The sequence below is a fragment of the Ictalurus punctatus genome, chromosome 12 (genome assembly GCF_001660625.3).
Source record: "Ictalurus punctatus breed USDA103 chromosome 12, Coco_2.0, whole genome shotgun sequence".
NCBI lineage: Eukaryota > Metazoa > Chordata > Actinopteri > Siluriformes > Ictaluridae > Ictalurus > Ictalurus punctatus.
In genome coordinates this window covers 22,282,711-22,295,968 of record NC_030427.2, presented here as the reverse complement: position 1 = coordinate 22,295,968, position 13,258 = coordinate 22,282,711, and the positions used below count along the sequence as shown (strand labels likewise).

The following is a 13,258-nucleotide window of genomic DNA, read 5'->3' as shown; positions in this document are numbered from 1 at the left end:
ATCTTATCTTATCTTGTATGAATATCTTGTATGAACTGCTTACTTGAAGTTTTTTGTTATGTTTTGGGAGAATATTGTACGTGTTCCCAAGGTATTCAAAGCTCTGACCCACGTCCTAGTTCTCCATGCAATAGGTGTGAGCTAAGTCACTTCCCTCACTGATCCTGGCTCCACCCCTTCTTTATACCCTGTGCACTATATGTCGTACTTTTGTACATTCTTTCCATATTTGGTTCATGTTTCTTGCTCTTGGTTCCCTGTTGAGATGGTAATTAATGCATACCCCTGTCGCTTGCTACACCTGTCTAGTTTTTATTTAAAATCCTTAACCTGTGTGAATGAGTTTTTTTTTTACTCCTACCCAGTGTACTGAATACGAGTACTGGATCAGCCATAATGAATATGCTTTGACTACATACTTGCATCCTGGACATATTGTTGTTGCCCTTCTCTACTCTTTAAACTCTCAGAAATAAAGGTTCCAAATAACATTTCCTTGTCAGTGGCATGGTACCCTCAAGGGTACATCTTTTTTAGCTTTAATATCTATCATTCAGTATGTTTCACCTAGAAATGTGAATATAAAATAATTTAGGCACATTATGGGACAGTAAGGACCATTAAAGCGTCGATCTAAAGGTTACTTATATACATAAAAGTCTGGTACCTTTATTTCTGAGAGTGTACTTTGGTCAATGTGTGTTATGTATTTTTGGGTTAAACTTTTTTCTTGTTTTTAAATTAATTAATTAATTAATCCATCCATCCATTTTCTATAATGCTTATCCTTCAGTGTGGCACGAAACCTGGAGCCTATCCCAGGGAGCATCGGGCACAAAGCAGGGTACACCCTGGACAGGATGACAATCAATCTCAGGGCACAATCACACACACATTCACACACCCGTTCATACACTACGGACAGTTTGAACATGCCAATCAGTCTACCATGCCAACATGCCAATCAGCCTATCAGCCAACCAGCCTGGTAGAGCTGGTTGTCCACTATGACTCCACATGCCATAGTGTCCCTGGGAAAGACACTGAACCCCAAGTTGCTCCTGATGGCAAGCTAGCACCTCTAGGCAGCTCTGCAACAACTGGTCTGGGTGAATGAAACACATTGTTCGATTCCCGCTTGGTAGAACTGCCAAGGTTAAAAAGTGCAGGCCATTATTCATTTACTGTGCATATCTTCAGACTGGGGGAGGAAACCGGAGTACCCGGACGAAACCCCCGCAGCACGGGGAGAACATGCGAACCCCACACACACAGAGCAGCGGTGGGAATCGAACCCCCAACCTGGCGGCATGAGGCAAACATGCTAACATCCCTTATCTATGTATGTATGTATGTATGTACGTACGTATGTATGTATGTATTTATTTATTTTTTCACTCAATTTTCACCCAATTTGGTCATTTTGCCAATCAATTCCCACTGACTAGCTAGCTTTCCCCTATCATATGACAGCTACCAACCAGAGAAGATGAATGTGAACTTTTTATTTGATCATTTTTATGATGTTGCATCTTATGTGAATCATAGAGATATTTAATTAAGCAGTATGAGTATATATAAGTGCGGTGATACTGAATATCGACAGACGAGCGGAACGACACAAACAGTAAAATGTCCCAATGTGGTTATACTAAATATACTACTATACTATTACTACATATTCTCTCTATGCTGTGTGTAGGAGTGTTTGATGACCGCAGTTATTCATGCATAAAGTGGACCTTATTCCCTAGGTTTGGCACGCACTCTGCCTGTCGTTCTGATGCAACACTTTAGATAGTAATGAATCACTAACCAGTGTCAATTATCATCAGTCTACAAAAAAATACAACCACTACTATTAACTTAAACACTGTTCTATTTCAGGAAGAACCTTACCACTAAGACTAGACTTAATCTATATAGATATAGTCCCTAACCTGCTGTAAGTTACGTATATTGTTCACATCATTTTTACAGACTAGCTAATTATCTGAGTGCACGCTATGTACATGTATTGTTTTTCATACAACTCGAAAATGGAAGAGGTGGTGATGTGGGAAAAATTTTTTCTTACTGTTGGCGGGTATTTACCTTATTCTGACCTTTCTCTTCTCATTCCTTTTACAAAGTCCAGGCAGTGGAGGAGTGTCACTTGGCAGTTATCTTGCCAGCACTGATATATAGCACACTTGGACCGAACTCAAAGCAAACCTGTTAAATTTGGGACATACTGAATAGACTGCCAAAAAATACTTGAAATTACAAAAAAATGTCTGATGTGTCTGATGAAAGAAAAAATATGTCCAGTCATGATGTACACTGTATTTTACTGCATGCACTGCAGTATTCAATGTAGGAGAAATGTGAAGTCTGCATATGCACTATGCATAAAAATGTGGTTATTCCCTACAGGCAAAGTCAAATGGATAAATTCTTACTTTAGTTCTGCTATGGCATGTGAAGTGTTTGTAAGAAAGGAGAGATTAAAACGAGACATTATCAACATAGTGACATTTGTCTTTAAAAAACAAAAGTTTCATATTAAAGCCTACAAACTGTACAAACTGTCAATAAAAGCCAGCAGATTAGGTAAGATCCTGTCCACTTTGTAATAACTGATCTTGATTCGTTGTATTATGGATATCAACTTTCTAAGTTTCGCACACTATTATTACATTAACTCCAAGCTAAATTAATGCCATCCAAATAGGGACAAACAAAGGAATTGTGGGACTCCTGAAATACAATACATTTAATTTCATGTATGTATGAATGAAATAAATTTATACTACAGTGGGCACGGTGGCTTAGTGGTTAGCACGTTTGCCTTGCACATCCGGGGTTGGGGATTCCACCTCCATCCTGCATGCAAGGAGTTTGCATGTTCTCCCTGTGCTTCGGGGGTTTCCTCCAGGTACTCTGGTTTCCTCCCCCAGGTCCAAAGACATGCACTGTAGGCTGATTATGCATTTCTAAATTGTTCGTAATGTGTGTGTGTGAAATTTTGCCCTGCGATGGGTTGGCACCCCATCCAAGATGTCCCCCGAGTCCCCTGGGATAGGCTCCGGCCTCCCTCACGACCCTGTGCAGGATAAGCAGTACAGAAAATGGATGGAACTGTTGAATGCTCAGTTCTGGTTTGTTAGAAGGTTGTTGATTAATTGTACATCAATTGTAATCTAACAATAAATGCATTAAAAACAAAACTAACTTTAACATTATCGAGGCTGTATTTAGAGGCTGGTGAAGCAGATGTAAGTTGAATAAATTTGTCTTGTGGATGTACTAAAATTTGTGTAATATTTTCACATTTACACCGTAGCTCAGGGGGACAGGTTAGTACAGCCGCGTGGTTTGATCCGAAGCCCGGGTTACTGTCTGTGCGGAGTTTTTGCTCATGTCATTCCCGTCTGGGTTTCCTCTGGGTTCTCCGGTTTCCTCCCAGCTCACAAAAACATGTTGGTAGGCTGATTAGTGTGAATGAGTGTGTCCGTGTGTATGTGTGTGTGTGGTGCCCTGTGATGGACAGGTGACCCACCTTACTGTATGCTCTACAACCCTGACCAGGATAAAGTACTTACTGAAGATGAATGAATGAATGAAGCTTAGGTTTCTGTTCCTGCTTGAAAACCCGTAATACTAGTAAACCTGCAGGGAGGAAAAAGGGCTTGGTTCTGATTTTTAATAATTAAACTCGACCACACTGCTAGAGCAGACATCAGCTCACAACCTTGCAAGAAGAATCTGATCCTTTGCAAAGAAAAAAAAAACTGCTCTCTGATTCCTCATAGCGATCGAAAGAGAGAGCTGCACTTGTGTGTGTGTGTGTGTGTGTGTGTGTGTGTGTGTGTGCGCGCGCGCGGCTTCGCCCGGCTCCGTGTTGTAGACCTGACCGGCCCTGACTCTCTCTCACGCCGCAGGGTCGCTCCAGGACACCACCAGGTCCTCCGATTCTGGACTCTCCTGAAAGGACAACACAACAAGGGCACTTTTTTGGACCTATTTTATTCCGCAGGCTTTCGAGGTGAGTCATATCCCTTACGTTTGAGGGTTGTCAAAGCTGACCTGGCTCCGATTAAAGAAGAAAAAGGGAAGATTAAACGCAGGTTGCTCTGCTAGTGTGTGTTTGTGCGCGCGCGCTGGCGCGTGCGTGCGTGCGTTCATGAGTACTGCATTATATCACTTGCTAGTTTTAGTTCACCACTTGTTTTTGCGTGTTTAATCTCAGAACTGCCGTATCGTTTGTGCCTGTTCTCAGAGCGGATGTGGTTGTACTGTACGGCGCTGGAGGTGTCAATTTCGCAGAGGAAAGCGGCTCAGAAAAAGCTTCTTTTTTTCAGCAATGGGGGATGAAATATTGGTGTTTTCATGCGTCCTGCTTTGAGCTATGCAAGTTATGCTGTGTGCACATTAGACACGAACATGTTGTCAGTGTCTCAAACTGTTTATTAACATTGTCATTAAGTTAACTATGAGTAAGCACAACTTTATTCTACAGCGCACCCATGGCAGTTCTTTTAGCATGGGTTTTTTTTCCGAGGGGGGGAATCCGCCGCGTGAAAATATCTCGCGATATTTAGCACGCAATCATATCATCACACAACTGTATAACTATTAGATGTGTGTTTTGTTATTGGGTGTGGTTTGGAAAGGCATGTTAAAAGCGAAACAAACACGACAATAACCTGAATAATACTATCAGGGCGCGACAGGAGTGGTGAAACTAGAGAATTAATGACTTCGCGCTTCGCTGTTAGGGAATTAAAGGTGCTTAATGTCCCTCGCGTGCCGCCGTAGATAAGGATTACGCAACCAGGCAGCGAGTGTGTCAGAGAATTCAGCGCGAGCGTGTACAAGACTCACTCCTAAACGACTCCCTTGTTTGGAAGATATAGTGCACTACTGTATAGTCTGCTGTAATTTCCTAACCTAAGTAGTGCGCTTATGAAGGGAGGGAGGGTTTATTTGGGATTGGGTAACAGAAATCGGTCTCTGTCTCTCCACCCAAGGTGGGCTTTTGAGGTCAAACGCTGAAGGGAGAGGGGCTGTGCTCGAGATGATGTATTCTGCACGAGCTCTAAAGGTTTTTTAGTGAATCATATCATTTGGCTCAGTTCAACAATGTGTCGAATCCCAAATGACTCGTCTATTAAACATAAACAAACAAACAAAAAATAAACAATTATTTTGATATTTTGTTCAGTTACTGTTTCTCACGGCCTAAGATTGTTTCATGAAAACTTATTCTACCTTCGAATTAACCTGTAATTACTTGTTATTACATGTTATAAAATGCATTTCAGGGTTGTAAAGGTCCCACTTACATAAAATTTCTTTCTTACAACTGTCTCATGGATGAATGGCGACAGTGGTTAACTATTAATTATTTGTTAACATTTAAAAAGAAGATAATTCGAAGTGTTTATGTTGTGCTGTGTCATGTTACCACTTTTGACTAGCCCCCTAGACTCTGAACAGACAATTTTTGAACAAACATTGTTCGTTGTCTGTTCATTTTTAAACATTATGTTTTAGTCAACTTATTTTTAAACAATATATGTAGTCAGTTTGCTAATCAGACCAGAGAGGGTAAATAAAATTTTAAAAATATATGAAACTTCTAAGCTAATCTGACTATCAACAGGGTTAGTCTCTGGTCTGATGAGCTGCCTTCAGTTAAATTATTTACATAAAGGTGTGTGACAGGTGTCTGTAGAAACGAGTCGCTGAACTACAGATGGTTTTCATAGAAGTGTTAAATTTTCACAGCATACATCGGGTCTTCTACAGTATTTTTCAAACACTCAGGACAGTCTGATGAGATACTCTGCAGGGTCTACATCCTCCCTGCTGAAAAAAACAACAACAATAAAAATCATCACAGAAATACTAATGGTTTACACTACAAACCATCAGCATTACCATTATTGGTGTTTAATGGTATCCACTAGACATAACATGCCACCAATAGAAGGCAACAACTTACCAATATACCAATTTAAATAATTGTAAATTCACTACAAAGGTCACTGCAAATGTGCATACCTAGGGCTAAATACATCTTCTACAAGGATCCTCCTGCGCATGCTGCCTCATACAAACAACTGAAAGTCACACTAGTCTCACCATTCATGCTAATGAACAGCCACAGGGATGAAATGGGACTTCCATGGAAGCATTTTGATTAAATTACACAGCATAGACTTGCACAAATCTACAAAAATAATGCCTGATGTGAGTCAGCTCTCTATGTTCACTTAAAAGAGCAGAATCAAACAGCATTCACAAAAACACATATTCTGCATCAGCATACACCAAGTTGACTGTTCTTTAGATACCTTGGCTGTTTTATCAGGTTCACCAACCATAAAGGTGCAATTTCTAGGCGTACATTTACCGAATATGGCCAATCTGTTATTATGCACACTTTGTCAACCAGCAGCGTTCACGACAAGGCCACTGACCGGATATTATTCGCATAATGCACCTACACAGCACAGCAGTGATTGACATGGTAGTAATTCGATACACTTGCTCCAACTCCATAGTGTATCCTGCACAGCAGGTCAGTCGCTGACCACAGGGCTGCGGTTGTTTGGATATTTTTGGTTGACAAGGCAAAACAACAGCAGTATACCACAGTGCTGTTGAATTATTGAATCTGATTGGTCAGAAGGTTTTGATTCATTATCTATGATGCCAGAGCTCTGATAGTAGTGCCAGCTGAAAGGTAAAACACAGGTTTATATTTCTACTCGTGTACGGTGAATGCTCAACTTAATCTAAGTAATAACAAACATTAAAAACCAGAATTGTTGATATGCTGAAGCTTTCTATAAGGAGATGTTTACTGAACACGTCTTACTGTAGGCGTCAGTTTGTGCTTGTGCTTTCCAGTTCTCTCATGAGCGAGAGAGAACAAAAGACTGGTTATAATACAACGACTGTAATAATATAAGTGATAAAATTAGCTAACTTTTCACACAGATTCCACAGCATTAAATTCAACTACAAAATGGCTAAAAAAAACATGACGTGCCATTCATTAATGAATAAAATAATTGTAACCATTGCTTTTGTATAAGGACTAAAACATGGGACATGCTTTTATTGGAATATTGTCTGTCTTATATATGATCATATTATTAATATTTTTTACATTTTCAAAAACACCTTGAAAATTTCCTACTGCCCAAAATCTTTGGGAGAAGATGTTTTCATTTCACATCACTAACTGTACACTTAAAATGTGCACTAATAGACTATGCGTTATTATCTAGAGAGACTTATACTTGGAATTTTTATACTCGCAAAAGCACTGAAGCACAAGGGCGGCGTACCTAATAAACTGGCAACTCATATTAGTTTTTATTTCACATCCTGCCAATAATGACAGAACAATGCCAGACCAGTGTTTGCACCAGATATAAGTTTGGGGTTTTTGTAATGAATTTGACAACAGCTTAATACATCATCAACCATTAAGTCTGGAAAACTTGTGTACTATGTTTAATCCGTGTGTGTGTGTGTGTGTGTGTGTGTGTGTGTGTGTGTATTTGTAGAGATACCCTAGAGATATCTGAATGTGAAATTGTATTTTTAAGATAAAAGTTATTTTATAATTATGAAAGTATTTTTTACCTGAAGGCAAAATGATATATATATATATATATATATATATATATATATATATATATATATATATATATATATATATATATATATATAAGTACTAGGGGGAAAAAGGTAGTATAATAGCGCTTTCACAAAAGTCATTGGATATCTTTTCATTTTTTTGACTTCTTGTAAGCAGAAACTGTCTGGATTTGGTCTCTTTGCATATTCCATGGACCTTTTGGCATGGCTACCGGAACCACTGCGGTGTTTTTCATGTTCATACTCGCTTTATTTACAAAATCAAAAAAGACTGAAGTAGTCCTCTTTCCCCAAGTACATTGACAGATGGTCAGACTCGATGGAAGAATTAATTAAAAGCTCATGTTCGGCAGAGGGGATAGGACGGAGATTAGGGAGAGGCCTTGTGCACTCGATTCACCTTTTTTTTGTGTTTTCTGAGTTCATGTTATTAAACTATTAAGATGCTCTTTATAGATGCGAACAAACTTTTATGGAACCAAAATTCAGTATGAAAAGAGACAAAATAACACTAAAAGTCACTCAGTCAAAATAAGAGTAAAAAAAAAAACACTATAAGTGTCAAAGGGTCAAAATATCATAAGAGTCAAATAGAGTCAAAATAACACTGTAATGATCAAGTAGAGTCAAATCACATTATAAGAGTCAAAGAGTCAAAATACCACTTTAAAATCAAGTAGAGTCAAAATAACACTAAGTAAATGACACAAGTTAAAAAAAAACACTAGAAGAATCAAAGAGTTTAAAAAACTCACTATAATCAAGAGTCGAGGCAAAATAACAAAAAAGTAAGTTTTTTATACATTTGTTCAATAATCAATGCCTTATTATTTTTCTAGCAGCAGCAATCATTTGAAACACTAGTTCTCACTGAAATATTAAATATCACATACAGATTATGTCTGATTTGCCATTACATAAAATGTGTAATAGAAGTTATTTTTACGCTATAGACCTTGACTATCAGTTAGACTAATACTAGCTGGTACTTCTTAAGTTAGTAAAATGAGTAGCAATATTCGTGACTGCAAATGTTGTAGATATCAGTACTGTATATATGCTAAGAAAAACGGCAGATGAAACAGCAGATGAGCTAATTGACACCTGAATGTGGAATGGTTGACACTTGTGTCGGTGTTTTGAACTCTTTGCTTTTAACTGACCCAACTGAAAGTCCCGCCCCTTCCCGTGATCTCACGTCAGTAATCTCACGGCTCGATTTTCTCACTTGTAAGGTGCGACGCCCTCGCTTTCTGTCAAGGTTCAAGGAGAACATTATGAATTCATTAATATGAAATAAAACCTATCAATGTACAGTGGTGCTTGAAAGTTTGTGAACCCTTTAGAATTTTCTATATATCTGCATAACTAAAACATCATCAGATTTTCTATCTATTATCAGAAGTCCTTAAAGTAGATAAAGAGAACCCAATTAAACAAATGAGACAAAAATATTTATCTTGGTCGTTTATTTATTGAGGAAAATGATCCAATATTACATATCTGTGAGTGGCAAAAGTATGTGAACCTTTGCTTTCAGTATCTGGTGTGAGCCCTTTGTGCAGCAATAACTGCAACTAAAGGTTTCCAGTAAGTAGGAAAATCTGATTATGTTTTAGGTCATATTTATGCAGATATATAGAAAATTCTAAAGGGTTCATAAACTTTCAAGCACCACTGTATGTTTGACTTGGCACAGAAAAACTTTGGCATGAAAATAGTCAGAAAAGGCACAAAAATGTCATGTTTCACATGCTTTTATTGGTAATAATAATTAGAAAGTGATTAAAAATGCTGTATGTTGAAACCAAGACAGAGTTTGGAGGTTTTTGTACATTCATTTTGTACATGCCTTCTAGGCTTTTATATGTATACACACACACACACACACACACACACACATACACACTCACACATACACACACATACCGAAAAAGTTATCTCAATGCTCGTACATAACATTCTAACCTTGAAGTTGTAGCAGTTAAATGTTGTAAAAAGTTGTATAAAAGTTGTGAGAGTGTTTAAAGCCTAAAAAAATCTAAATGTTCAAATGATCTTGTAAATATTCCTCTTTGGAACATGCTGCCAACTGTCAACAGTTTGAACAGTTTATCAGTTCTCAGTCGTCACTTTTGAAGGTGTGGTCCCACTTCTAACTGATAGCCTGTGTGCTTTATTGAAAGAATGGAATCTAGCCTTTACACGGATTTCCTAATCTACAACATTAAACACGTGAGAAGCACGTGAGAAGCACGTGTTTAACAGTTAGGAGTTAGAAACGTTCTATTTATGACTTACACTTATATACTGTATAGCTATTTCATGATTGTGTAACACAAAACAGAAAGATTGCTTTACCAGTCAGGGGCCGTATTCATAAAAGGATCTTGAGTCTAAACGTATTAGGAGAAACACCCTAAACATTGGATGTGTTTATCCTAATATTCAGGACCTTGGGTTTTCTTTCCCTAAAAGGTTTTTTTTAAATAGGTGATTCTGTGGAGTTTGCATGTTCTCCCCATGCTTTGGGGGTTTCCTCTGGGTTCTCTGGTTTCCTCCTCCAGTCCAAAGACATGTGTTGTAGGCTGATTGGCATTTCCAAATTGCCCGCAGTGTGTGAATGTGTGTATCATTTTGCCCTGTGATGGATTGGCACCCCATCCAGGATGTTCCTTGCCTTGTTCTCCGAGTTCCCTGGGATAGGCTGCAGGCTCCCCGAGACCCTGTCTAGGATAAGAGGTACGGAAAATGGATGGCTGGATGGATTCCATGATTGGCATGCCATTTGTGCTCCACTGATACATTAACAAATATGTAGGTAAGGTAAAGGTAAAAGACATTTAAACATTATTGGTTATGAAGTTGCATCCTCTAAGTTTCCTGAAGATAATGGCAAGAAGAACATTAAGTTCTCTGATTGTTCCTCCTGTTTATTTTTAATGATACTGACTGATGAAGTCGCTTGGAAAGTATATCCCTGTTATCTAAATGATAGATTGAAGGCAAATTTGAAGTAATTCATTAGAATCTCCATAATGGCTTCATGGCATTACCATGGATGTTATTGTTTATTTGCTAATTCTATGCTTTAAAAAAACCCTCAACGCTGTTAGATCTTTGATTTCTTTGGCTGAGATGGGTTAACATGGTTAAATAAACATTTTTGATAAAGTTTTAAAAGATTTCTTATGCTAATACAAGTCCTAAACCTACAGAAACAGAGAACTCACTAAGATCAAATCACAAACAATCCTAAACGACTGCTCTCAGTGGTTAACAGCACCGTCAAGTTCATGTATAATGGCAATGTGCTTTAAAAAGGTATGGAATACTTCAATGAGTGTGGAGTTGTAAGGACAGTCACTTATTTACCTATTAAGTAATCCAGTACGGATCAAAGTTTCAAAGTAATCAAAGTTTACATGACGCTCCGCTACTTGGCAGCATAAAAAATGCAGTAACGCAGCGTAGATGATCTGCAGATATTGTCTGTGAGTCGTGTTTTATATAAAACAATACATAAATGCCCTCTTCATTGCTGTTACCAGTTCAATCATGTCAAAAGTGACGTAGCACATAAATCAAAACCTGTTGCATGACGCCGTTTTACAATAAAAATTAAAAGCGTTGCTGATTTCATAGGAAAAAGTACCAAAAAATGGCAAATATGTTTGTTATTAGATGTTCAGAGCAGGTTAGACTAGACTAGCCAAGACGAGACGTACGCAGGTTACAGTAAACAACGCAGTGTGCTTTTTTCCATTTAAAAAGCAAAACAATATGAACAGGGCAAAAACAACAATCAAAGGCAAAGTTAAACATAAATAAATAAATAAAATAAAAGTAACAGGGTCAAAATCCATAAACAGAGTGTGAAATAGACAAAGCAAAAGAGTAACAGGTGAACCTGATTAGAATTCCGTTGAGTTGGAGCAGTTGTGCTTGGCAGAGAGAGGGAAAGTGGGAATTCTGGGAATTGGATTTTCCAGAAAGTGTAACAGTTCACAAGCTACAAAGCTTAGGAAACACTACAGTGTAGGGATTGTGTGGTCTAATTAATGAACATTAAAATACAAACGCATAGCTCCAGGATGCCTGGTTCGATCCTGAGCTTGTGTCTGTGAGTTTCTATACATGTTCCTCCCATGTCAGCACGGGTTTCCTCCGGGTTCGCCCGTTTCCTTCCCCCTCCCAAAAAATACGCCAGTAGGTGGATTGTCAACTCTAAATTACCCCTAGGTGTGTGTATGTGTGAATGTGTGACAAAATGGCGAAAATATATTTGACATGATCATTTTGATTGTTTTCATGTATGAAATCAGCAACATTTTCAATTTTCATTTAGTTTTTTTTTTTTTTGACAATGACATTGGGAAATTGGGATTTCATTGTCAACGTTCATGTCGATGAAATGTGCTATCATATGTAGCAACGGGTTAACTCTTTCAGAATTCCTTAGTAAAACTTTGTATTAGCGGTTTTGTGAATAGATTTGATGGAGAAACTCTTAGTTAGGAACTTTTATTGCCAGTTAGTGGTAAGGGATAAGATAAGATTTTATGTTTATGAATATGGCCCCTAGCTAGCTAACACCCTTTCTGGCTAGCAGAAATAGACCACTTAGCAGTTTTCATAGCATTGCGTAGCAAAGGTAACGCTGGGAAACCATCAATTTGCTTTTGTAATCAAGAATGAAGTATCCAAAAATGATTTATATCCCTTTTTAAGTTTGTTAACCCAAACCGTGTTGTTCAATCTATCAGTTTGATATTTAGCTTATGAAGCAAACCATATTCACAGCATAGGGCTAACTGCAAATACACGTATGTTCTTATATACTCATCACCTCCCCCAGACATTTACCTGTCCTCGACACCACTGTGCTGGTTTGTGATATGAAACCTCTCTGTTGTCTGTACGAGCTATTTGTTTATACTCAGTCTGAACGATATCTTTCAGTATGGTTGTGACAGATCGTGCTACGCAGCCTGCTGAGGAAGAGCTCAAAGCATAATATTTTGCCTCTAGTTAACCATTTGAATCTGTACAAACTACCAAATAATAAGTGGATAAATAATCCAACTACTCGCTTCCTTTCATCATTTTCTTAGGATATGCAAATTATGTCAACAGAGTGAGAGAGAGAGAGAGAGAGAGAGAGAGAGAGAGAGAGGATGCAAAAAGTTTTCTAAAATAAATTGCTCATTCAAAATAGCTAACGTAGCAGTGTTGTTTGCATTTCCAACTCATCTGAATAAAAACACCTGGAGTGCACTTTCATCAATTTTGAGATGTTGCAGAAAGTATTTGCACAAACCTACACTATTTAACATCTATGTTCATTACCGCAGGAAAACTATGAAACAGTATCTTTTACTGCAATTATCCTAAATTTGAAAAAAAACAAACAAAAAAAACAGCTAGAGTATTAGTAGCCAGAAAATCATAACTACCATTAGCTACCATTAGATATCTTGCTTTGTTGACGAATTCTAACAGCACGGCTCTGGCAGTAGTGCTGGATGTAATTCAGATGATAGGTTTATATTATGCTCTCGTTCAAATACATTATTGTTGTTCTAGTAACAGGTCATTC

General features: G+C 38.0%; 1 protein-coding gene across 3 annotated transcripts in view; it reads left to right on the top strand.

Moving 5' to 3' along the window:
* The first annotated feature begins 3,832 nt into the window (after window positions 1–3,832).
* The window catches only part of LOC108272791 (thyroid hormone receptor beta), a 122,030-nt gene continuing 112,604 nt past the window's right edge, over window positions 3,833–13,258 (top strand). The window contains exon 1 of one of the 3 annotated variants that reach the window (XM_017481531.3): window positions 3,833–4,027. The gene's annotated coding sequence lies outside the window, so the exon portion shown is untranslated. The remainder of the gene's footprint in view (window positions 4,028–13,258) is intronic. The other 2 variants (XM_017481533.3, XM_017481534.3) reach the window with 2 other exon arrangements.